Raw genomic sequence first — 27,939 nt, 5'->3', positions numbered from 1 at the left:
CTGAAACAGGAGAAGACAGTTATTATAGGAAGTGTGAGAATAGGAGGAGAGGAGCGAATGTCCTGACCTTTTCCACAGAGGGCTCCAGCACTGCAGAGGTGCAGGTGTGGTGAGGTCAAAGGGAAGGGCTGGTTACCTGGCCATCTACTACCAAACCCAGGCTGCGGACTAACCAATAGCATCCTACTATAGTGGAGAAGGGAAGTGGAGAGAGAGCAATGCCAAGGAAGAGACTTTTTATACACTATACTTCAGCTTTTATGCTCACTGCTACTTACACAGATACATAAAACATTTTTTTAAAAAAAAAATTTAATAGGAGCAAAAGAAGCCTTCACAGTCTAGAAAAGGACAAGCAAACTTAAAGAAAGGATATACAGGTGTTATCATTTGTTGAGACAAGTAAGCAGTGACAGGGCTCAGCCTTAGGCACTAAAGGAAGATGTTTGTCAAAGGCAGTGTGGGGACACTAGGGATTGCTTTGGAAAATTAACAGGAAAACAAGACTACAGTTGATACATTACATGCCCTTACTAAGCCTCAGATCAATCATCTGTAAAGTGGCGATAACAACATTACCTTTAACATAGGGTTGTTGAGAAAATTAAATAAGATAATGTATATAATAATGTTTGTGATGAGTTTAACAGGTATATAGTAAGTGCTAGTTATTATAACTCTTATCATAGAATTATGAAATGGACTAAGTAAGATAATAAATGTAACACTCTTGGCACAGCACCTGCACATACTCAATAAATTGTAAATATAAACATTATTATAATATTTAAAATAACATTAGGTAGCCTGGCTGGTGTTGCTCAGTGGTTGAGCATTGATCTATGACCCAGGAAGTGATGCTTCATTTCCCAGTCAGGACACATGCCCAGGTTGGGGGTGTGCAGGAGGCAGCTGATCAGTGATTCTCTCTCGTCATCGATGTTTCAATTTTTTTTTCCCTCCCCCTTCCTCTCTGAAATCAATAAAAATATATTTTAAAAAATAACATTAGATAGTGGAAGAACAAAGAACAAGGGCAATCAATAGAAAACTAGCAAATAAAGTAATCCAACTATATCAATAATAATTTTAAACATCAATAGTATAAAGAGACCAATGAAAATAAAGAGATTAAGAAGAGGAAGAAGAAGAAAAAGATAAAGATACAAATTATGAACAACAACTACACATCTATCAACAAGTGAATCTAAAAATCAAGTGAATAAATAATCTGATGAACAGAATAAACTGGTGAATATAATAGAATCAGGGGCATAGAAAGGGAGTGGACTGACTGACTATTCTCGGAGGGGGGAAGGGGTGTGGGGGGTGCGGGAAGAGACTGGACAAAAATCATACACCTATGGATGAGGATAGTGGGGGGGGGGTTAAGGGCAGAGGGTGGGGTGGGAACCGGGTGGAGGGGAGCTATGGGGCGGGGGGAAGAGGAACAACTGTAATAATCTGAAAAATAAAGATTTAATTTAAAAAAAAGAAAAGAAAGAGATTGTCAGAGTAGATAAAAAACAAGACCCAACTTTATGTTGTCTACAAGAAACCCACTTTAAATAGACGACACATACAGATTTAAGGAAAATGGATGGAGAAAAAAATATACCAGGCTCCCAGCAAGATGGCAGGGTAGGTAATACAGTTCTCACATCCTCCCACAACCACATCAAAATTACAACTAAACGACAGAACTACCATCATTCAGAATCACCTGAAATCTAGCTGAATGGAAGTCCTACAACTAAGAAGGAGCTTCTTCATTGAGACTGGTAGGAGGGGCAGAGACGTGGCATGGACCTGTCCCACACCCACATGTAGTGGGGAAAAATTGGGAGGAATACCTCAACTGGGAAGGTCTCCCTTAAGATGCAAGGGGTCCCAGCCTCATATCAGGCTCCCCAGCAAAGGGTTCCAGTGTCAGGAAGAGAAGCACCACTCAACCACCTCCACAAGCAACACACTCAAATGGCAAACTCAGCAGGTACCAGAGCCCCACTGAAGTAAGTCCTGCTCTGTGGGATGGGCCCCTGTACAGCTGATCCTCCACAGTTGTTGGTGGTCAGATCCAGTCCTTGCAGCCAATCAGCATGGGGGTAAATCAGCACAGGGGTAAATCTCTCCCATTGACATTACAACAACAATCAAGGCTCAACTACAACAGAAAGGAGTATACAACCTACACAGCAGAGAGTGGGTCACACCTAGAGTGCCCAGCTTAGGTGATCAGGGAGGCTGTGCCACTGCACCCTACAGAACATCTACTACATAAGGCCACTCTACCAAGCTTGGGAGACACAGAAGCTCTACCTAATACATAGAAACAAACACAGGATGGCTGCCAATATGAGGAGACAAAGAAACATGTCCCAAATGAAAGAACAGAACACAACTCAAGAAAGATAACTTAAAAAAATGCAAACAAACAATCTATTAGATGCAGAGTTCAAAACACTGATTATAAGGATGCTCAATGAACTTAAAATTTCAACAGCATAAAAAAATGACATGGAAAACATACAAAAGAACCAGTCAGAAATGAAGAATGCATTAACTGAAATAAAGAATAATTTACAGGGAATCAATGGTAGAGTACAAGAAGCCAATAATCATATCAGTGATTTGGAATATACAGAAGCAAAAAACATCCAATTAGAACAGGAAAAAAAAAGAAGAAGAAGAAATGAGGCTAGTGTAAAGAGCTTTCGGGACAACTTCAAGCATACCAACATTTGCATCATAGGGGTGCCAGAAGGAGAAGAAAGAGAGCAAGAAATTTAAAAACTATTTAAAAAAATAATGACAGACAACTTCCCCAACTTGGTGGAGGAAATAGACATACAAGTCCAGGAAGCATAGAGAGTCCCAAACAAGATGAACCCAAAGAGACTCTCACAAAGACAAATCATAATTAAAATGCAAAATGTTAAAGACAAAGAATCTTAAAAGCAGCAAGAGAAAAGCAGTTAATTACCTCTTATGGATAATTAAGTTCCCATAAGACTGTCAGCTGATTTCTCAACAGAAACTTTGCAGGCCAGAAGGGAGTGGCAAGAAATATTCAAAGTGATGAATAGCAAGGGCCTACCACCAAGATTACTCTACTCAGCAAAGCTATCATTTAGAATCGAACGACATATAAGGAGCTTCTCAGACAAGAAAAGGCTAAAGGAGATTATCACCACCAAACCAGCATTGCATGAAATGTTAAAGAATCTTCTTTATGAAGAAGAAGAAAATAAGAAAGGTAAAAATATGAATAATGAAATGGCAATAAATACATATCTATCAACAATTGAATCACAAAAACAAAATGGATGAATGGGTAGAATGAAAGCAGACTCATAGATGCAGAGAACATTTTAACAGATGACCGATGGGAGTGGGGTTTTTGAGATGAGGAGCTGACTTTTCGATGTTTTTCCCCAGAGTAAATGACTTCCAAGTTTAGGAATGATGTGTTTTTTTCTGGGAAAACACAAAGCAATGGCAACATCTTCTAACCTGGTCTCAAAACATTCCAATATGATACTTAACCTAATGACTTTGGGGAGAGGTAGGAAGATTGGCTTATTTTTTTTCTTTATAAACAAGTGTGCCCCAACTCATAAGAAAGATGATTTTGAGAAATTTTTGAGGTTAGAGATTTAGAGGTGCAGAGTGATGAAATTATCAAAGTTGAGCGTGGAGTTACGTGTTCATTTATTGATTTCTGAAAGAGGAAGGGAGAAGGAGAGAAAGATAAAAACATCAATGATGAGAGAGAATCATTGATTAGCTGCCTCCTGCATGCCCCCTACTGGGGATTGAGCCTGCCACCCAGGCATGTGGCCTGACCAAGAATCAAACCATGACCTCCTCATTCATGGGTTGACCACTGATCCACACCGGCTGGGCACATGTTCATTTTTTATCATGCAAAGGAGTTTGGGATCATCTTTAATGGTACTCCTCTACTTCGAACTCCTTTGCAAATTAAAAGAACAATGTGAGACCACTACACACCTACCCAAATGGTCAAAACAATACCAAATGCCAGTGAGGAGGCAGAGCAACAGGGACTCTCATTCATTGCTTCTGGGAATACAAAATGGTATAGCTACTTGGGAGGACAGTTTGGCAGTTTCTTACAAAATTCAACATATTTTTACCATATGATCCAGCAATTGTATTCTTTGATGTTTCTCCAAGTTGAAAACATATGTCTACACAAAAACCTGTGCACAAATGTTGGTAGCAACTTTTTTCATAATTGCCAAAACTTGGAAGCAACCAAAATTTCCTTCATAATTGAATGAATTATTTCATAACAGTAATGCAGACAATGAAAAAGTATTCCACACTAGAAAGAAATGAGCAATTGAGGAGACTATGACTGTCGAAGTGGGAGGTATAAGAGAAATCTCTGCACTTTCAATTTTGTTATGAAACTAAAATGCTCTAAACACTAAAGTTTATTTTTTTAAAAGAATGATATTAGATAAATAAAATGTCATACTTATTATACCACACTTGGTTTTCAAATTCATACTAAAGATTTTAAAAGATTCACGTGATGACTATGTTATAAAAGAAAAAGAAAAAATACCAGTAATCTTAACTTTAGTGCCCAAGGAAATACTGGGTAAAAAAATTAATACAACCAATGTTCAAACTTCACAAGAAAACAGAGTACATGATATTGACTTTATTAAGAAAACTCCGGTCAGGCTAACAAGACAGGTTGTACAGAGCAACGGCAGCAGAGCAGAATCGATCTGGCTAATTATAGTGTGACTTTTGTCCCACATCCTTGAGTTTTCTGAAAGGTCAGGAAACAGGAGTTCGGTGACATTGTTCTTGGTTGGAAAGGCAAAGATCCTCATTAATTAAGGGACTGAGGAAAGCTTTAAGAGGTCAGTCCTAGGTCCAGTGGTATTTAAACCCACTGAGGAAGAGTCTTCAACAAGGAAAAAAGGAGGGCGCTGCCAAGGTTGTGGAGAGGTCATTAGGGAAGAGGTTAAACGAAAAGGCACCCCACCTTGGCAGGTCTTAGCCCAGCTCCCTCAGAACTTCCCTGGGAAGGCCCTCTCCCAGCTGGAGTAACATTGGTCTGGAATGTTCCCATCTTGTTGAAGAGCCATGTGAAGCAGAAACAAAGACCAGATATGTACTTTTCCTCTTGCCTCCGTGAATATTCATTCATTCCATCTTTCCCTCATATATATATATTTATACATATAAATGTATCTTTATTGTTGAAAGTATTACACATGCTCCCCTGTTTTCCCCATTGAGCCCCCCCCCCATCAATATATATATTTATAGAGTGTCTTCCATATGCTCAGCTGTGTGCTAGGCATCAGGGATATAGCAATAAGCAAAGTCCTTGCAGACAATATAGTAAACATCTATAATAACATGTCAGAGATGAGAGATGCTATGAGGAAAAATATATCAGATAAGAGAATAAATAGTAGCGGAGTATTGGGGTACTATTTTAAATAAAGGAGGGCTTCTCTGAGGGGGCAAAGTTTGAGCAGAGATTTAACTGAAGGGATTTTTTAAAAAGCAGATTCAGCTGAAACCCAAGTTGTATGAGTGATACACTCCTTTAAAAAGAAATGAAAAAAACTATGCAATCTGAGCCTACATAACTGAACAAGATTTAGAATGAACAAAATATTACTACGAAATTTACAAACTTATCAAAGACTAATATATATCAACCATTCATCCTTTAATGTATCTCTTTCTGCAGAGGAAACACCAACCTAAAGTTAACTTCTACCATTGCCTGTATGTTTTCCTACTTTCACTATGTACATTAAATATTCATAACCAAATTTTCTTGCGTATTTTCAAACTCTATATAAATAGAATTAAGCTATAAGAATACTTACGTATCTTAGGGGGGTTTTTTGCTCATCTTTTCTTTGAGATTTATCTATGTAAATGAATAATTTTAACTGTAATACAGTATTCAATTTTATGAACATATTTTAAATAACTAAAGAATATTTATGAAAACTAAGAAATTAATCTTGGTATAATTCTATTAACTAAAAAACAGAATTTATTCAGATTTTACCAATTTTTTTTTCACTTCTTAAGGACAAATGTATATATCAACTGTAGTATGAAAACAAAGTAATCTCAAGAGTTCCTAACCCATATCCCTGAGAAACAAATTTGCCAACTACAGTTCAGTGTTTGTATACAGATCATTTGTCATTAGCCTTACAGTGTTTCAGTCAAAACACTGTTTCCTAAAGTCACGTACTTCCATCGGCTCCTTGCCTTCCATTCCCTTCAGTTTTGTTTTGTTTTGTTTTTATCTGCTGTATTCCATTGTTAGAAGCAAGTTGCTGTTCCAGCCTTTAGGGAATAAGGTGCAACCTCCCCCCAAAAAATATTAAGAATATACGATTCATTCATTCATTTTTGTTGTTGTTGTTAGATGGACATTTAGGTACTTTCTAATTGTTTACTATTAATATCTAACATTTCTTTGTGCACATTTGCTAGAACTTCTCTAAAATATATACTCGGAAGTAGCATTAGGTCATCGGGGAGGCATTTGTCAGGCAGGAAAACTAGTTTTTGCTGCAATACAAACAACCATAGAATGTCGGTAGTTTAAAAGGCTTCTTTTAGTCCATTGTGGGTGTAGGTGACTCTCCAGGGCAGCTGCTAGCTCCTCTCTCTAGACTGCTTCCGTCTACGACATCTCCATACACACATTCCCAAGATGATAGCAGTAGGAAAATGACAGCATGGAGACCAAGCACACCAGCTGCGAGAGCTGCCCAGGAGTGACGCACATTACTTACACTCACATTTCATTGGTTAAAGCAAATGACATGGCCAACCCATCTTCACGGAATTGGGGAGAAGTCTTCCAGTGCTCCTGGAAGGAGAGAAAATTCAGGAATATTGAAGAACAAAACTTACCATAAGCATTGTCCATTTTCCTAAAAACCGCTGGCAGGAATCAGGTGCAAGGAAAGAGCACTGTTTCTCTCCATAGTGATTTTATCAAGTTTCCCTCTCATCAAAGTACTAAAAAAGTTAATTGCTCTACACCTGTTTGGGCTGCTAAACAAAATACTACAGACTGGGTGGCATATAAACACAAACATTTATTTCTCACCGTTTTGGAGGCTGGAAGTCCAAGATCAGGGTACCAGCATGGCTGGGTTCTGGTAAGAGGCCTCTTCCAGGTTGCAGACTTCTCACTGTATCCTCACAAGTGGAAGGGGTGAGGGATCTCTTCGGAGCCTCTTTTATAAGACACTACCGTTGAACCTTGAACACAGGTTTGAACTGCTCTGGTCCACTTAACTCAGATTTTTAAACATTGATCAACTGCCTCCTGCACACCCTCTACTGGGGATATGCCCGCAACTCAGATTTTTTTCAATAAATACAGTTGGCCCTTTGAATCCACAGGTTTCACATCCAGGGATTCAACAAAACACGCGTGGAAAACAGTATTTCTGCATTCCCAATGGTGGATTCCCAATCGTATTTTCCATCCACAGTTGTTGAACCTGCAGATGCAAAGGGCCAATGGTAGAGTCAAAAGTTATACGTGGATTTTTGGTTATGTGGGGGATTGGCACCGCTAAGCTCTGTGTGGTTTAAGGGTCAACTGTAATGCCACTCATGAGGGCTCCACTCTCATGACTTAAGCATGTCCCAAAGGTCTCACCTCCTAATACCATCACCTGTGATGAATTTTATGGGGATGCAAACATTCAGTCCACAGCATACTTTAATCAACATCTGGATTTGTAGACTTTTTAAAGTTTTGCCAGTTTTATCTGTGTGAAAAACTACTTGTTGATTTCATTTGATTTCCTGATTACAGGTGAGATTTAGCATCTTTGGATTTGCTTACTAGCTATTTGCATTTCCTCTTCTGCCTGTATAGATTCTTTCTTTGTCAATTTTCTTCTGGGTCACTTGTATTTTTCTTACTCATTTATAGGAGTTCTACAAATATTTTCACTATTAATCATTGAGCACTTATTGCGCTGCAAATGGGGATATTTGTCCAATGTGCACCTCTTTTCACTTTGTAGTATTCTTTTGACAAACAGGTTTTACATCTTAATATAGTCAGATTTGTCCATTTTTTTCTTTATTGCCCAGCCAGTATTGCTCAGTGGTTGAGCATTGACCCAGGAACCAAGAGGCCACAGGTTCAATTCCCAGGCAGGACACATGCCTGAGTTGTAGGCTCGACTCCCAGTGAAGGGCATGTAGGAGACAGCTGACGGATGATTCTCTCTCATCATTAATGTTTCTATCCCTCTCTCACTCTCCCTTCCTTTCTCTGAAATGAACAAAAACATTTTTTAAAAAAATTTTTTCTTTATTGTTGGTGCTTTTATTTTCATGTCCAGGTCTTTAATCCACATGGAATTTATTTTTGTTTATGATATGTGGTTGAAGTAAAAAAAAATTTTTTTCTGTATGAATAAATAGTTGGTTCAACTACATCTATTTTTTAAATATATTTTATTGATTTTTTACAGAGAGGAAGGGAGAGGGATACAGAGTCAGAAACATCAATGAGAGAGAAACATTGATCAACTGCCTCCTGCACACCCCCTACTGGGGATATGCCCGCAACCAAGGTACATGCCCTTGACCGGAATCAAACCTGGGACCCTTGAGTCCGCAGGCCGACGCTCTATCCACTGAGCCAAACCGGTTAGGGCTCAGCTACATCTACTGACTGGTCCATTCTTTCCCCACTGATTATACTGTCTCCTTTATCCTATATCACATTTTTTTATGTGCATGGGTCTATTTCTGGGTTCTCAATCCTATTTCATTTGTCTGCCTCTGGGAAAACATGATACCATCTTAATTTCTAAAGCTTCATAACAAGTCTTCACATCTAATAAGACAAGTCCCTCTATGTTATTCTTCAATATTGTCTTGGTGAATCTTGGATATTTGTTCTTTCATATAAATTTTTGAACTCCTCAAGATCTATGAAAAGCCTACTGGAATTTTTATTAGAATTACATTAAATTTATAGATTAAATTAGAAAGAATTAATATTTTTATTATACTCATTCCTCCCATTTATGAGTATGACATATCTTTTATTTTATTTAGGTCTACTCTGATATATTTTGGGAAGATTCACAATTTTTGGGATGAGGGTCTTACACATTTTCTGTACATTTTTATTCCTAGGCACTTTTTATTTCCTCCATTTTTGTGTGAAAAAGTAGTAAGTTACACCATTCCCTTGCTGATTCATATTTTCTCATGTAGTATTCCAATAAATAATAAGAAGGCCTAAACTTTGAATAACATCTTTCCTAATGAGAATGTTAAATATGCCTGATAGGAAAGGGAAAGGGTGTTACCTGGCTGTCGTCTAAACATAAAACGAATCACAATGGGAATTAGAACACTGAATAAAAAGATGATGTAAAATGTGTACCCAGGAAACAGTGTAACCTGAGCCTTTATGCCTAGAAACCACACTCTTTTTCTGAGTTTCACTATCCTTTCAGTCATTCATATTTATTTACTCATGCCTCATTAATTGTACCTCTCCTGTGATACTTTATACCCTCATGAGCAATTTGATCACTGGTTCAATCACAGGAAACTTACCATATATTTTCTAACCACTTGTATACTCAGTAAATGTCACCTACTAAATGCATAGCGTCAGTGCCCCACATAAATGTAACTGTCATGCCAAGGCTAGATTTTTGGTCAGTTTTGTCCACCACCATATCCCCAACATACAGACTAGTGCTTAGCATATATTGGGCACTCAATAAATATTTTTTGATTTGTTGAATAAATGAATGATTCTTTACCTCTGTTGAATTTCTCTGATAGGTAGATTTTCTTCTGATTTGAATCTTCCTACTTCCCTACGTGTGTTGAAATCTGTTCATTTCCTGAGGTTCATTCACATGAGGCTTAAAATTGCAAAAAAAGGGAAGGATGCCTGCTGACTTCAGTCACCTTAAGAGAAGTGGTAACACACAAAAAAATGACACAAGTGACAGTTCAGCCTAGGTTTTATCAGATGGACATACACCAAAGATTTAGTCATTCTGAATTGCCACATCTTTTTAAGACAGCAAAGTAAGAATGGTCAGGCACTGTGCTAAATGCATTACATATATGATCTCATGTACTCCTGCTAACAACTGTAAAAGACAGGTGTCATCACCTCTTTTCCCAGATGAAGAAACTGGGACATAGAAAAGATCATTTATTTAAGATCAGTCATTCACAGAGTAAGTAGTGGAGCCAAGATTCACACTCAGGTCTGTCCAACTCCTAGAAAATGCTCTGAACCACTTTGCCTCATTGCTTTATCTGCAAGCCAACCCCCTGAATAGGAAATAGACCTGTACAGATGGGTCATGAGGTGCAGGACCAACCAAATCTTCTAATTGTGGAGTAATCTTGATTCATGTGTCAGAGATGGCCAATGCCTGAAGCTTTAGATTATTACTTATAGGCATCCAACTTTACTGGTCCGTGTCCAAATTTCTTCTTCTTCTAATGGCACCAGTCTTATTGAATTAGGGACCTTCCTAATGATCTAATTTTAACTTAATTACCCTTTACATGGTCCTCTCTCCAAATACAGTCACTTCCAAGGTACTGAGGGTTAGGACGCAACATTGAGTTTGAGGGGACACAACTCAGAATTCAGCCTATCACAGTAAGTAATAAGCAATTGTAAAGTAAATAAACACCATTCATACATAACATGTAAGATAATGAGAGCTCAGTGTACCTACCCACAGAGGAAGAAAGATAGGGGCAATGCACTTCTTGGAAACATCTTACACTCCACCTGCACTTAAAAATAGGCTATGGCAGTGGTCGGCAAACTCATTAGTCAACAGAGCCAAATATCATCAGTACAACGACTGAAACTTCTTTTGAGAGCCAAATTTTTTAAACTTAAACTATATAGGTAGGTACATTGTTATTAACTTAATTAGGGTACTCCTAAGTTGGCCTTTGCTAAAAACGTTAAAAACGTCCTCAACCTGAGGGGTCGACCTCAGCGAACGTACCCCCACTTCTTCTAACGCCACTTCTTCAAAATAGACTCGCCCAGGCCAAAAACCAACTTCCGCGCATGGGCCACGAAGTTTCAATCGCACTGTACGTGTGCGCCCGCACGTGGTATTTTGTGGAAGAGCCACACTCCAGGGGCCAAAGAGCCGCATGTGGCTCGCGAGCCGCTGTTTGCCGACCACTGGGCTATGGCATAGAAAGCCACCTGTGGAAGAAAAAAAGGTTACGTGTGAAAAGAGTGCATGTATGGAACAGACGGGAGAGTTGTTGATGGCACTACATCTTCATCTCTCTCTTGCAAAGCAAATTGGTTTGGGTTCATCCAAACAAGGCAGGCAATTCAAATTTGTCCCATATGATATTCTCTGACTAGAAAGTGTTGCTGAGTAAATGAGCATGTCTTGGCCTAAAACCATAATGTTGAATAGCACTTCTTAAGGTGTATTTATTTAGAGTGTGTTAGAGTGAAAAGTCGTTATACCACAAGAAGGGGAGTCATCACCCAAAAGTGGGATAACTTCTCAAGAGCCACGATGGTGAAAGGTCATCGACTGAGTAGTTATATGTAAGTCTGTCCAATGAGCTTTCGTGCTTCAAGTCACCCAGCTTCAATTATAAACCGATGGCCAATTATGTTCCACCTATTCCCTCACCCAGTTTATCTTGCCCTCAATAATATTTTAATTTGTTTTTTAACCCTCACCCAAGGACATGTTTTTATTAATTTTAGAGAGAGAGAGGAAGGGAATGGGAGAGAGAGAAAGAGAAAAAGACAGAGGAACATAGATGTGAGAGAGAAATATCTTTTCTGAGGATATGTTCTGTCTTGGGCATGCTTGTGGCTTTTTAAAATCCTCAGTATACATGGGCTTTTTTGAATGGCCTAATTTCCCAGAGAAAGTCTCTCCAGCTCTTCCATCCAGGGTTTGGGCAGTTTGGTGTATGTCTCCACTATAATCTTTTGCCCAGGCAGCTGCAGAGTTGTTGCTGTGGCTGTTGTTTTGTTCACCTTATAATATTTCAAGCAATATTCACCACTTCTCTGCCCTGAATAAGTTTAGAGTAGGTGAAACAGAGACATACCTTGTGCTAGTCCTTCAGGTAACCTCCAGACAGGTTAGAACAAACACAATGATTTTTGAATAAAGTCTGCTCTACTCCCTCTGGAATGAGGGCCAGGGTCCCACACTGGGAATGCAGGCTGCTGTCTTCAAGACCGCTACTCTGCCAAGAAGTGGGTGAGTCAAGGGCAAGTGAAAATAGCACAGAAAGGTCCTGCCTTTTCTAGGTTGCCTTTGTCTTGATTCAGCATTTCCCTGGTTGTTCTCAATATTTTACTACTTTTCAGAGTTCTGACAAAGTTTGTTTTGACAATTATTTATTTTTTTAATGTTTCTGTGGAGGGATGTTTGGAGCTGCCTACACCATTTTGATGATGTCGCCTTTTAGTATGTGTTCTAATTTTGTATTTTGAAATAATTTCAGACTTTTTTAAAAGTTGCAAAAATAGTAGAAAGAATTCCTGTATACTTTTCTATAGCTTCTCCAAATCTTAACATATTTTATGACTGCAGAACAATTATTAAAACCTGGAAATTGATATTGATACAATACTACTAGCAAATCTATAGTTCTTATTCAAATGGCTCCAATTACCTCATTAAATGGTCTTTTTTGGGGGGTCTAGGATGGAATCTAGGATCACACATTGCATTTAGTTTTCACTAAAAGTTTCCCAAATCTGAGCGAAGTCCTGTCTTTCTTTGTCCTTTACAACTTTGACTTTTTTGAAGGACATTATCTAGACATTTGTAGAATGTCTCTCAATATTTCCTCGTGGTTAAGTTCCTCATGGTTAAAGTCAGGTCTATATTTTTTTAAATGTTGTGCCCATCTCATTGAAGCATATCTGGGAGCATACAATGTTGATATTGCAAAGATAGTTTAGGGAATTCTCACCCAGCTTCCCTTAATGTTATCATTGTCAACTGATGGTCAGTGGCGCTAATTCAACACCAATAGGAATCCCCAATTTGGGGTGGGGGAAGAAGGAAACTTTATTCAGTGCAAACAGTGATACAGCATGGCTGTGAAAACATCACTGCTGTGGACCAGCTCAATAGTGCTACACGTGGCTGTGAAAACATCATGGCTCTGGAAGAGGGAAACGTATTCTTTGGTCTTGATGGAAAGGGCGCTCCCCAAGCCAGATGGGAGCTGGCTTGTATGAACAGAAGTCCCTGCCCATGGCCCCTGATTGGTTCCTCCTCATGCAAATGAGGAGGCCACATCCTTGAAGTTTGACTGGCCCAAAAGTCACTGTCCTGATTTGGTCAGAATAGAGCTGCTCTATTGGTCAGAGTTGCACAGCTCTGATTGGCTGGGGAAACCTCTATAAGGGCTCACTCAGATGGCAGAAGCACAGTGCAGAGGTAGGCGGTTCAGCACAGAAACAGGCAGTTTAGCACAGAGGCTTCTCAGTGAAGTGCAGGTTGGTGAGAGGCCCCTGTGCAGAAATGGCCTCTAGGCTCTGTGGGGTGTGTGTGTGTGTGTGTGTGTGTGTGTGTGTGTGTTTTAACCCAGTTAGCCACCAGGAACCTTTCTTAGTCCTCAGGGTTCATATCATGTATGTAGCCATGGCATCTTTGTTAACACTAAAAACTTAACATTGTCATATACTATTACCTAACTACAGACTTTATGAGTACATGGATCACCAGTGTTTCCACTGTCCTTTTTCTGTTCTGGAATACAATCTAGGATACCACACTGCACTTAGAAGTCACTCCTTTGTTATGTGATTACTCCACCATTAACTCATGGCACAGGAGTCCTGCCCTTGCCCTCCCCATATTAGAACCTCAATACGCTGATAATATGGTTACCAATGGCTACCAAGTTTCACTTCTCACATCTCCTAACCACAAGAGAGGAACTGCCCATACTTTCTGTGGTTCATATTCAAAAATCTTAAAGAATTATTTTAATTGGATTGGCTTGTGACAATAATTCAGATATAGCTGAGATAGGAGGGTCACATAACATATGGTTACTGAGCCTACGCTGATGAAGCAGAGCTATTCCCGCAGAAGGGAAATCATTGCAACTTGAGCAGTGACCTCAGTTGAAGTCACTATATTAGTGACTAACTAATTGAAGTCATGATATTAGTGATTAACTAGCCCATTCACCTCATTTCACAGATGAGGAAACTGAAGTCCAAAGAGGTAAGCAACTTTTCAAAGGCTCAGAGCTAGTCCTCAGCAAAACGAAGGAGAAACCCAGGCCTTCTAACACCCGGGCCTAGACATTTGCCTCTATGTCCCTATCACTACCATGATTTTTACATTAATCCCAAGAATCAAAGAATCTGAAATTAGAAACAATCTCAAAGCTTATCTAGTTCTTACTTATGCATGAATTCCCCAGTGCATCCAAGCTGATCCCAGGGAAACAGAAGCCATTCCTGTCTGTTTGTTTCCAATACTGGGATTTCAAAATAATTCACACTCGGCAGGTTAGGATATAAACTGTTTTCTTAGCAAGGAATTGGGTGGAGTAGGGTGAGGGGAAGAAGGATGTTCATCAGCAGATTTGTTAAGCAACCGAGACTTATCATGTGATGAAACACCAGACAATCAATAAAAGAGAGTGAAGAGATCTGTATGTGTCAATCCAGGAAGCTGTTTCAATCATAGTGTTAAGTGAAAAAACAAATTCAAGTAAAAGATGTGAATAGTGTAAACTTATTCATGTGGAAGACAGGGGGAACAGCAACTATCACCAAACTGTTAATAGTCGTCTTCAATGGCAGGTGGGATTACAGAGTATTGTCTATTTTCTTCATTAAACTGTCTACAATGTTCGAATTTTTAAACAATGAATATGAACTGAAAACATTATGATAGTGAAATAAGATCACACAGTGTGTGATTCCCTTTGTGTGAAATATCTATAATAGACAACTCCATAAAGACGGAAAGCAGATTAGTGATCACCAGGTGTGAGGGAGCATGGGGAGTGACTACTTAATGACTACAAGATGGTAAAAATGTTTTGGGACTAGATAAAGGTCGTGGATGCACATTGTGAATGTACTAACTGGCACTGAATTGTACATTTTTAAATGGTTCATTTATGTTATATGAATTTTGCCTCAAAAAATTATTTTCCTGAAATGAGGAAATCTCAATATCTACATATACTTTGCTATGGGTTTTGGGAAAATTGTTTATCTTTGCTACATCAGTTAGTTCATCTATAAATAAAGAGTTGAAGCAACTGGGCTCTAACATGCATTCAGGTTCTAATACTATGATTCAGGATACAGTCAACTTATGTTCACTCCCTTGTAATTTAGGCTAAGATGGCACAAGCTATATTTTTTAGCAGATTCATCACACTGTTGACCTAAAATTAAGGGGAAATAAGAGGTAAACTACTACTTTCAAAGATCATAAATGTATAGATTCATTCACGCCCAATAATGAATGACAAGTGATTACAGAAAGAGTATGTGTGTAAGAAAGTCGGAAGCAAAAAGGTAATAATCATAGGTAATATGTACTGCGTATCTGCCATATACTATGCTAGATGCCTAATGAATGTTATTTATATTTTTAAAGGCAATCTTTAGAAGAAAACAATGAAGCTCAGAAAGGGCAAGTAACTTGCCCAAGGACCCACAACTAGTAAGAGGCAGAAGTGATGTTGAAACTCAGGTCTATTTATACTCTAAAGTCCACATTCCTTCCACTTACTCATGCTGTTTTCCAATTAAAAAAAAAAAAAGGATTCAAGGAAACTGACATGGTGTTAGAGGCAGGAAATGCAAAAGGAAACGAAAAAAAGTGAAAAGAGAACAATCAATAAAAATCCAGGTTTATTGCTGTGCTTGAGTGGACCCTCCCTGGGTCAATTTCTCTCCTGATCTTCTGGTAAGCCTTCTGTATAGCTATGACAAATTGTGTTTTTTCATCATAATCTGCTAAAAACAAAGGTAGCTTATACCTACACTTCCATGAAGAAAATCTAAAAATTATTGCATTGGATACTATTGACTGAATATTATGACTTGCTGAGTGTGGTCAGATATTCAGGGGCTGGACTGCCCATGCTCAGTCACACATTGAGCCTTTAAAGATATGTTATTGAGAGCCAAGGACAGTCTTATATTATAGCATTTGACCCTAAATTCAAATTGTTGCATTATAACCAAGTTGCATTTCCCTGCTTCAATGAATTCAGGAGACAACATGGAGACTAATAGGGAAAATCTCATTAAAAATGGCAGCACGCCATAGGTGGTTTGGCTTAGTGGATAGAACGTTGGCCTGCGGACTAAAGGAGCCCAGGTTTGATTCCAGTCAAGGCACATGCCCAGGTTTCAGGCTCAAACCCCAGTAGAGGGTATGTGGGAGGCAGCCAATCAATGATTCTCTCTCATCATTGATAAAGAAAAAAAAAATGACAGCAATGTGGGCAGCTCAGCCTGGAAAGGGACATGTGACCCAATCCTGGCCAATGGGACCTGGGTTGGGGAGAGATGCCTATAGCTGAGCTGCCAGGAGGAGTTTTTCTCTATGATCAAAAGGGAAGCTTTTGGGGGGCTAGGGGAGCTTTGGTGGGGGGGCTTTGAAGACAATTGTCTAGAATGTGATGACTGGAACTATGGCAGCCATCATGAAACCCCAAGAGGATAAGTTGAGAACAACACAGCAAAAAAAGAATCTGTGCCAAGATTCCTAAGCCACTGCCCAACGCTGGAATGCTCTGCCTCCAGGTTGTATTATAGAATATAGTAAATAATAGATGTAAGCCACCTATTACTAAGCAATCTGTAATTATAGCCCCAAACATTCCAACTGATGCACAGGTCAATTAAAAAAAAAATGACTGGACAGAAAACCGAATAAAGGATACAAACAGAAAACTCACATAAGAAGAAATACAGAGAGCCAAAAACCATCTTAAAAGATATTCAACTTCACTAGTAATAAGAGAAACACAAATGAATAAGATTCCTATTGCCCATTAGATTTATAAAATGTGATAATACTGCAGTTGATAAGTATTTAAGGAAATAGGACTTCTCAGTGTTTGGGTAGATTGCAGACTGGTACACTGGTATATAATTTGGTAATGTTTATTAAAATTTTAAATGTGCATACCCTTTAACCCAAAAATTCTAAACAAATACTCACATGATCACAAAGCTATTTACAGAAGGATGTTCAGTACTACACTGTTTGTTAAGCCCAAAAACAAACAAAAAAAATCTAAAATAGTCCAAGGTCCACCAGTAAGGAATTGAGTAAATAAATTATAGTCTGCTTTACTGTGGAATAGCTACCGTCATACAAAATAATGGGGTAAATTTGTGCCTACTGACCTTTGAATCTAAGATATAGAGTTAAGGATAACATGTAAGTTTCAGAACGATATACATTGCCCTAACTGGTTTGGCTCAGTGGATAGAGTGCTGGCCTGTGGACTGAAAGGTCCCAGGTTCAATTCTAGTCAAGGGCACATGCCTGGGTTGCAGACTCAATCCCCAGTGGGGGGCTTGCAGGAGGCAGCCAATCAATGATTCTCATCATGGATGTTTCTATCTCTCCCTCTCCCTTCCTTTCTGAAATCAATAAAAATGTATTTTTAAAAAAGAATATACATTATATTCTCTTTTATTTTTTATGTAAAATACTTTTATGTGCACTGAAATAACTCTAGAACACTCTACAACGAAGAATAACCTCAAGGAGGTTGATATGAGGGCCTTCAATTTTCAGTTTTGTACATTTCTCTGTGTCTAGGAGTATGTGTGTGCACAATTAGAAAAAAGGAATTGCTTTTTAATCTTATCAATCTACAGAAAGAGCTGGTCTTCCCTTAGTATTCACAACTCTCCTCAGAGGACTGTAGCCAACTGTCTTAACTCTTCCCAGATAACATGGAGCCCAAGATGCTGATCTTCTTGGGGACATGTCTCCTGTGTAGAGCTTGAAGGTGAAGTGAGACTGGCCCTGTGGCCATGAAGGGGAGTTCTGAGACACAGCATCCAGGGACAAAGCTAAAGAGATAGCCAAAGAACTCAACCCCAGGGGCCAGGCAGAGAGGCAGACTTCACTGGATAGGAAACTCCAACACCAACTCAAAGCCAGGTGGCACTGAATGGAGGGTGGCTGGTGCCTCTGAAGTGATTCTCTGAACAGCTGAGGCAAAGTGGCTCACAGGGCATCAGCACCGCAGAGGCTAGAAAGGAGGAAGCAATGAAGATAGGGAACCATCCGTGAATAACCCGAGTATAAAGAAGCAATAAAGCACTAGGCTTGTTTCCATTTCCTATTTAAAATTGTTTCAGTTTTTTTTAAAAAAAGAAAGAAACAACCTGTACCTTCTTAAAGCATACAGTTTTTTAGGTGTAACTTAATTTCTTTCCGGTCATAGTCCTGTGAAAATTTGCATACTGCCTTAATGCAAATAATTTTTAAAAAGAGTGCCTCATTAGATTCTGTTGGCTCAAAGGGGTTTTATAGAATCAAGCCCCATCTCTCTTCCTCTGACATCTGATTTTGGTCAATGAGCATCACATGGGAAAGTTGCTGTAAGATGGTACCCCCAAACTCCTGGACATTGAGCAGGGAGAAGTTCCTTCGCCACTGCTATCCTCCGAAAGCTGTTGCTGCTCCGAAGCCTCCGGGGCAGTCAGCCATTTCCCTGGGCAGTCGAGCTGGGTGATTAAGTCCTTTTTAGGCAAGGCATTAGAAGGAGTTGGCTGAGCTGATTGAAAGAAGAAAAAAAAACCTTGGTCAACAGGGCGGAGCCAGCCCTGGGGCAGAAGTATTACTTCAGAGTTGCATTGGCTTCCTGTGGCTGCCAATACAGGCACCATCTGGCTGCCAGCCCACCACCGAGAAGAGGGAACTCCAGGGAGAAGAAAATAGCCACGAGGCCCCAGAGGTGGAAGTGCAGCCTGAGAAACTTCAGCCAGGCTGGGACCCTGCCAGCTGGTCATGCCGCTCTGCAGAGTGCGACTGACAGCGCTGCCATCCCCCCTGCGGTGAGCGCAGTGTGTTCCATAAGCACTTTTCCCATATTATTTCATTCCTACCACTTAGTCCCCATCGTAAGGCTATGGGGCAGGTGTCATTATTTCCTTCATTATCCGATGGGGAAAGTGAAGCTCAGAGAGGTGAAGTCACCTGCCCCAGGACACGCAACCAGGGAACAGAGAAAGGAGCCTCTGCATGGCCAGCTCCAAGGGCCAGGCGGTGACAGCAGCAACTGGAATTCTCAAGTGAAAATCAAGAGGATGCAGGGAAGGTAAGTGCTGCCTCCAGCTGACACTGTGGATTGGAGCAGTCTTGTCTCTTCCCTTGTAAGTAATATTTGGGGTCTTCCTTCCTTGCACACAACCAGGCAAATGACTGCAATTCTAAAAAGAGATAAATATAAAAACAAGAAGTGAAACACTGCAGACACCTGAAACCGGACCATTTCTGCAAGCTCGAGCTAGCGGAGCTGCCGCACAACAGAAATAGTTCTGTCCTGTTTAGATAGGCTTTGTTTTGCTACATGGCTGCATATGCAGTGAAGTGATATGAAGTCCTGAGGGTCCACTCCTTTGATGAGTTAAACACACAAAGGCCTACATTTTGATGTAATCTGATAGCATGTAGTTAAGTCCTAGACAAACTGCGACTGTGAGGAAGTGATAAACTCAACTTCCTGCACAAAGCTGCCTGAGATAACACTTTCCATGGACTGGAAGAAGAAAAAAAAGAGAGAGACATGACTGCTACAGAATTAAAAGGAACTATTCCGTTCTTAATAAATAACCCCTTTTTCATGTGGTCCCAGCAACAGCTAAGCAAATCTGACTGCAGTCAGCAGTCAGCTGGCTGTGTAGTACAGTAATTCTACACAGAACTTAATTCTGATTTTTATTCATGGACAAAATCAGTCACTTGAGATTCACGTGATTTTTCTCTCTTTAGGATATTTTAGCTCAAACTCAAAATCTCAGGTATCTTCTTGGCCAGGAGAACTTCCCTGCAGTTTACCAAGGACTCAGATTGAGAGAACTGAGGTTGCATTAACTAGTTCAATGGTGTTCCCACTGAGTCATTAAAGAGGTCCATTAAGTCTAAATAAACACACTATCAGAATAGTTGCCAATTTACGGAAGGACCAATAGGGATTTCCACAATCAAAACAGGGTCAGAGTGACAATTTCACTAAGTGTTCTCATAAATTGTGTCATAATTAAACAACCAATAAGAGCTGACTGTACTGGGAATTTCCTGTGAATGCATTCATTCATTCACTAATTTAGCACATATGTATTGAGTGCCTACTATGTGCTAGGAAATACAATAGTGAACAAAGAAAAAGAAAGCTCCTACTTTCTCTTTCCAGTCTAATTCAGGAGGGTAAACATTGAAGTAAGCATGTAAATATATGTAAATCACAAATTATATTGGGTGCTGTGAGGAGAAAAGCACAGAGTGGCCTGAATTCAGTTTAGATGGGGTGGTCAGGGAAGACTTCCCTGATGATGTGATATTTAGGCCAGGATCATCCAAGCAGACCAAGAGTGAGGAAAGGGGAGCTCCAGCAGAGAAAACAGCCCAGATCAAGGTCCCAAGTTGGGGAAGAGCTCAGTGCCTTCAAGGAACTAATGCAAGGCCTGTGTGGCCAGAATAAATTAAATCAGAAGAGAGAGGGCCCAGCCAGCATGGCTCAGTGGTTGAGCATCAACCTATGAACCAGGAGGTCATGGTTTGATTCCCTGTCAGGCCATATGCCCAGATAATGGGTTCAATCCCCAGTGTGGGGCGTACAGGAGACAGCCAATCAATGATTCTCTCTCATCATTGTTTCTCTCCCTCTCTGAAATCAATAAAAAATATATTTTTTAAAAGAAGAAGAAGAGGAGGAGGAGGAGGAGGAGGGGGAGGAAGAGGAGGAAGAGAGTGTGATACAAGCCTGGAAAGTACAGAGGAGCCAGATCAGGCGAGGCCTTGAGTTTGGATTTATTCTGAGCACATTGGGGAACATTCCATGAACACTGCTGACCTCTAATAGTGCTCTGCTTCCAGATGGTTTGCTGGTCAAGGATCTCAAAGAGAATGCAGCAGCCCTAACATTCTTTGGGGAAAATTGTGAGATAATATATGCATAACCCATGGACATAGATAATAGTGTGGTGAAGGCCCGGGGTTGGGGAAGGGAGCAGACTAGAAGTCAATGAGGAAAAAAGGGGTATATCTGTATAACTTTCAACAATAAAGATAAAAAAAATTTTAATGTGAGATGAAATTCTTACAAGTGATTTGGAGCATAAGGTAGTATTCCCCTAAGTTCAGTCAGGTCAGCCAAGCCACAAACTGGGATGGGGAAAAAAATCAGGGTGATGAAAAATTAACAAGCAGTTGAATCACATGTCATTTTATTATTTTAATATGATTATAATCACACGGTTCTTACATATAGGTATGGACCGATTCTCTTGTTTTACAAGAGAAGAAAGTAACACCCAGAAATGGACTTTGGCGGTTCCTTGGCCCAGTCACTCAAATGGAAAAATCAATGTCCAGGTGTTCAGAACCTCACCAGCCTGTCACTGAGGATGGGGAAACCTTGGCTTCCAAAGTACAAAACCAGTTTCAAGTTTTCCCTCTTTAAGTCTTATTAGTCTTGGTCTTATTCCACAACCAAGTGGCTTCAAAGAGTTTTAAGGCACAGGTTAATAAAATTGGTTTCCTCCTCTTGTACGAATTTCCAGGTCCTGACCCCTTGTGTCTCTGACAAGCTATTCTGTATAAGCCCCACTGGCTATCTGACCTTCAACTCCAGGGGATTTTGAAGTGCAGAGTATGATTATAAATTTGCTTTTCATCCTGAGGCTCCTGGTAATGGATCCTGACCTCCTTCAAATGAAGCTGGAGAACTTGCTGGTTTGAGGTTGAATTAAGTTATTTAAAGAAAGGTTGGCACCTCCAGAGCCGGCCAGCCAGTGCCTTTGCTATTCGGATGGCTTGGCACTTGGGGTTGATTGCACTCCTGCTATGTGGTAGCCTTCTGACCTGGGTGTGGTTTCATTTGGCTGACCGCAGATAAAATCCTCAGCCTCTCTCACCTCCACGTCTCTTCAGATGATGCCGAAGGCCCTTGCCTTTCCAACATTCTACATGTCCAAGACAAATCAAAAAGAGTATGGAACCTCAGCAGACAATGGCTTTAACGCCTGACTTTCTAGAGTAGGAAGGATGGGAGGAAGGAAAGAAGGCAGGGAAGAAATCATTAGTGAACCAACTAAGGAAGGAAAAGAGGAAAAAAGCTATGCTCTCTGCAGCCTTCAAAGAAATATATTGGGCTTCAGTTGCGAATAACTTATTGCTTATTTAACTATCCAAACACAGCCAGTGGCGTATACCTAGGCATCCTTTGCAGACCTGACTCTAGAGATGGAGAATGGCTTGTGCGTCAGCAACTTCTGTTTAAGAAAACAAATAGAAGCTTCAAGAAAAAAATTGTCAGAGAAGAGTGATGGGTTTTGTGGGGTTTTTTTGTCTTAAATTTGAAATACTTTATATTGCAAGGGTTTTGTGAACTGTTGGCATTTATGAAAAGCACTTAGCCCAGAGCTTAGCACTTGGCAAGTGCTCAGTAAATTGTAATGCTGTTATTCATACTATTGGTCCAGGCATCAGAAAGCCTGAAATCTAGACCTCTGAACAACTATGGTTTAAGCAAGTGTCTCTGCCTCTCTGAGTCTATTTTTTTAATTTGTAAGGGGAATGAATTGGGTGTCATATGGGCTGTTCCAATTAGCATTCTCCAAGTCCGTTTCTAATGTGTTAGTGCCTCCAGGTTTGAGTTGAACACTAATATCATTAGACTGGAAGGAATTTCTCACATCATATTATAAAGCACTTACATAACTTCACAGAACACTTCTCTTTCCTTCCATAATTCGGTAGATTTTGGAGTATTAAAATTAAAGAGAAGTAAATGGGATTAACAATTACCTAAAGGGCCAATTGTGGGGGCAAATTTTGAGCAAATAATTAAAATGTAAATCCTCTTTTGAAATGCCAAGTTAGGGAGTTTGTTCCTAATGCTGCATTGTGATGCGTGGACTGACTGTCAGAGTTTGCCCAAGCTTTGCTGACTCCTGATCCAATCACAGAGTCCACTGAAGGCTCATGATTTCCTAAAACTGGATCTCACACACCCCTGGGAGACTGTCATTTCTCTGAGGGCTTCTCTTCAAGTAGAATTGTTTTTACCTTCCCAAACTGAGTCAACACATCTGTTCTTACCTATCTTAAAAGCTTCATCCACTCAACAATTGTCCAAAAGGAAGAGGGGGGGGAAAGCTATTGTGCGATGAAAAATTTTGGCAAATCTTATGAAAACACATTCTGAAAACATCTCTCATTTCTGAGAAACAAAGTATGAATTGTTTTTTGTCTCATGACTAACAAAATAATTCATTGCTACAATGAGGTATTTTGACCATATCTACATAAAGCAAGTAGAAACAGTCAATTGAAAAAATAAAAATAATTCAATTGGAAAAATAAACTGTGAGTACCTTCTAAGAGGCATTGAACTTGTCCTCCAAAACTAGGCAGGCTGTCAAGTGCAATTTTAAGCTATTGGGGTGTTAGTTGTAGCTTCTACGCACTGGGAAGTTTCTTTACACCTACTAGTCTGTGCTGTTCAATACAGTAGCTATTAACCACATGTGGCAATTGAGCACTTGAAATGTGGCCAGTCAAACTGAGATGTGCTGTGAGTGTAGCATACACACTGGGTTTAGAAGACTTAGAACAAAAAGAGAATGTAAAATGTCTCATTAATAATTTTATAGGAGGAGAACCAAGATGGCGGCATAGGTTAACGCTGGAGTTTGCTGCTTTGAACAACTACTTCAAAAGTGAAACCAAAAAACGGAAGGGACATCACCCAGAACCACGGGAACACTGGCTGAGTGGAAGTCCTACAACTAGGAGGAAAGAGAAACGCACATGGACACTCAGAGGAGGCGCAGTGCTGAAGTCAAATTCTGAGGTGCGGAGTGCGCGGAGCGGGCTGGAGGCGGAGGGCGCGGTTGGCGTTTTCAATCGGGAGGGAGTCGCAGACTCTGAGCTCCAGATCCGGGCGAGTCTTTAGGGACCCAGACTCAAACGGGAGAAGCGGGACTGTCTGGCTTCGGTCAGAGCGAGTGCAGCTTTCTCTCCGAGCTTTGCAGCGGGTGCTGGGACTCAGAGAGGCAGAGCCCCTGGGGACAGGACTGAGAGCCGCCATAACTGCTCTCTCCGGCCCACCCTGTTGATCCTGTGCGACCCGCCCCGCCCAAGCCCTGCACAGAGGCATTTGCCAGATAGCCTCAGGCAAAGGCTAGATTAGCACCTCCCTAGAGGACAGAAGTTCTCTCACTGCTGACACAGCTGACTCTCATAGCCACTTGGCCTGGAGGTCAAACCCTCCCTGGAATTAGCTACAACAATCAAGATTTAACTATAAGACTGCGAACAAAGACCACTAGGGGGTGCACCAAGGAAGCATAACAAAATGCGGAGACAAAGAAACAGGACAAAATTGTCAATGGAAGATATAGAGTTCAGAACCACACTTTTAAGGTCTCTCAAGAACTGTTTAGAAGCTGCCGATAAACTTAATGAGATCTACACGAAAACTAATAAGACCCTCGATCTTATATTGGGGGACCAACTAGAAATTAAGCATACACAGACTGAAATAACGAATATTATACAGACGCCCGACAGCAGACCAGAGGAGCGCAAGAATCAAGTCAATGATTTGAAATGCGAGGAAGCAAAAAACATCCAACTGGAAAAGCAAAATGAAAAAAGAATCCAAAAATGCGAGGATAGTGTAAGGAGCCTCTGGGACAGCTTCAAGCGTACCAACATCAGAATTATAGGGGTGCCAGAAGATGAGAGAGAGCAAGATATTGAAAACCTATTTGAAGAAATAATGACAGAAAACTTCCCCCACCTGGTGAAAGAAATAGACTTACAGGTCCAAGAAGCGCGGAGAACCCCAAACAAAAGGAATCCAAAGAGGACCACACCAAGACACATCATAATTAAAATGCCAAGAGCAAAAGATAAAGAGAGAATCTTAAAAACAGCAAGAGAAAGAAACTCAGTTACCTACAAGGGAATACCCATACGACTGTCAGCTGATTTCTCAACAGAAACTCTGCAGGCCAGAAGGGAGTGGCAAGAAATATTCAAAGTGATGAATACCAAGAACCTACAACCAAGATTACTTTATCCAGCAAAGCTATCATTCAGAATTGAAGGTCAGATAAAGAGCTTCACAGATAAGGAAAAGCTAAAGGAGTTCATCACCACCAAACCAGGATTATATGAAATGCTGAAAGGTATCCTTTAAGAAGAGGAAGAGGAAGAAAAAGGTAAAGATACAAATTATGAACAACAAATATGCATCTATCAACAAGTGAATCTAAGAATCAAGTGAATAAATAATCTGATGAACAGAATGAACTGTTGATTATAATAGAATCAGGGACATAGAAAGGGAATGGACTGACTATTCTTGGGGGGGAAAGGGGTGTGGGAGATGTGGGAAGAGACTGGACAAAAATCGTGCACCTATGGATGAGGACAGTAGGTGGGGAGTGAGGGCGGAGGGTGGGGCGGGAACTGGGAGGAGGGGAGTTATGGGGGGGAAAAAAGAGGAACAAATGTAATAATCTGAACAATAAAGATTTAATTTAAAAAAAATAATTTTATATTGATTATATATTGAAATGATACTATTTCAACTCTATTGGGTTAAAATATATTACTGAATTAAACTTATCTGTTTCTTTTCACTTTTTTTAATGTAGCTGTTAGAAAATCTAAAATTACATATGTATCTTGCATTTATGGTTCACATTATATTGTTTTGGCTTTGACACTTGGCTTCTTGTTTATTCTAGGGCTGAGAATCCACCTAAGAATTCTGTCAGAAACACCTGAATTTTATTTTAAAAAATATCCTGTCTGATCATAGTGTGGTATTATAGTGTGGTATTATAGGTTTGTAACTAGAAATAAACCAAAGGTACATCTGGAATAATGAATATTTATTTAAATGAAAAGATGATCATGTTAAACTCAGTGGGGGGGGCGTAAAAATACATTTAAGATAAAATACAGCAAATTCTTAAAAGTTTTATAATACCCACTGTTGGTGCTGATGAGGGGAAACAGGCATTTTCATATTTGTGGGAATATAGGCTCTTTGGAGGGCAACTCAGCAATAACTATCAACATTTAAAATGTATATACCCTTTGATCTGGGATTTCCATTTCAGGGATTTACCCAACAGTTATACTGGAACAGTTATGCAAAGATGTATCACAAAGATTTTGTGATAGCAAAAGACTGCAAATGATCTAAAGTTTCATAAATAGGGAACTGGCTAAAATATGTGATACATTCATATATTGAAATACTATGCTGCCAAGAAAATGGTGGTGATGGTCTCAATAGCAGCAGCAGTAGAAGTAGCAGCAACAGCAACAATCGTAGTACTAAGAATTATATTAAGAAATTATAAAGGGCCCAGCCGGGTGTAGCTCAGACGTTGAGCGTCGACCCAGGAACCAAGAGGTCGCGGGTTTGATTCCTGATCAGGGCATACGCCCAGGTTGTGGGCCCGATCCCCAGTGGGGGGCATGCGGGAGGCGGCCAATCAATGATTCTCTCTCATCATTGATGTTTCTATCTCTCTTTCCCTCTCCCTTCCTCTCCGACATCAATAAAAATATAGTAAAAAAAAAAAAAAAAAAGTTAAATTTAAAAAGAAATTATAAAGGAAAAAGCACAGTGTAGGAATTATTTATTCAGAATTATCTGAGATTATGTTTTCTGCCATTAAATGAAATGAAAGCTTAAAATAATCATTATGTGAAATTATAAAGGAAAAAATATATTATTCTTGATCATATGAATTTTAGGGATTAAGTACTTATACCTGCTACATTTGTGATTATAAAGGTTGTTCTGGAATCAGGATGGATTAGAGCAATAAGACTAGAAAGGATCTTATAGAAGGGCCTGGCACACAGTAAGCACAATAAATGCTTGTTATTGTCATTATTATTTACTTATTTTGGATTTTTAATGACTGAAACAAACAAAAAAAAAAGATCTAAAAACATAGCTCCTGGAGAAACCATTTGTTCTTGTGGCCTCACATCAGGCCTTACCTTTCAGAACAGGGTCTTTGAAGATGTCTTTGTTGATTATAGTTTTGTCCAAGGAGATATCCACAGAGCACCTTGTGGGCATGAGGTGACTGTAGTTGTAGACTTTCACAAAAGACTTGACCTTTGACCTCTTGGCAATTTTCTTCTTGCCTATGGCGGCTGTCAATTCCAGCCACCTGAGCATAGTTGTAGTGGGGATCTGAGGTGCCATCATCTATGATCTTCATGATGACCATTTTGTGTCTGGAGTAGTGTCCAGCTGGGTCCAGGACCACCTTCCCAGGTTTCATAAACTTGCCCATTTCAACAGCAGAAAGATTATTGTCATTATTAATCATAGTAATTCAAGTTAAAAGAAATGTAAACTAAGCCAAGGAAATGGTAGGGGGAAGGGGGGAGAGAAACAAGGTATGCAATAGCTATGGAAGAAGTAGAATTGACAGGCCTTGGTGACTGAAAGTGGGTAGGAGATGGTAAGCTAGAGAAAGCCTCAGGGTAATTTCCAGGGTGGGTTAGAGGAGCCAGATGGATGACAGAGCCCCTCTCTGAGACAGGAAACTCAGGACAAGGAGTAGCTTTGAGGAAAAGACAAATTTAATTTGAG

At 39.9% G+C, this 27,939-nt stretch overlaps 1 pseudogene; it reads right to left on the bottom strand.

Annotated features, from left to right (window-relative positions):
* Window positions 1-27,637, bottom strand: part of LOC132214657 (probable ribosome biogenesis protein RLP24) — a 28,832-nt pseudogene extending 1,195 nt beyond the window's left edge.
* Window positions 27,638-27,939: the final 302 nt, after the last annotated feature.

This window comes from Myotis daubentonii, chromosome 13 (assembly GCF_963259705.1).
Source record: "Myotis daubentonii chromosome 13, mMyoDau2.1, whole genome shotgun sequence".
Lineage (NCBI taxonomy): Eukaryota > Metazoa > Chordata > Mammalia > Chiroptera > Vespertilionidae > Myotis > Myotis daubentonii.
The sequence above is the reverse complement of the archived record's forward strand: the minus strand, read 5'-3'. Positions and strand labels throughout refer to the sequence as shown.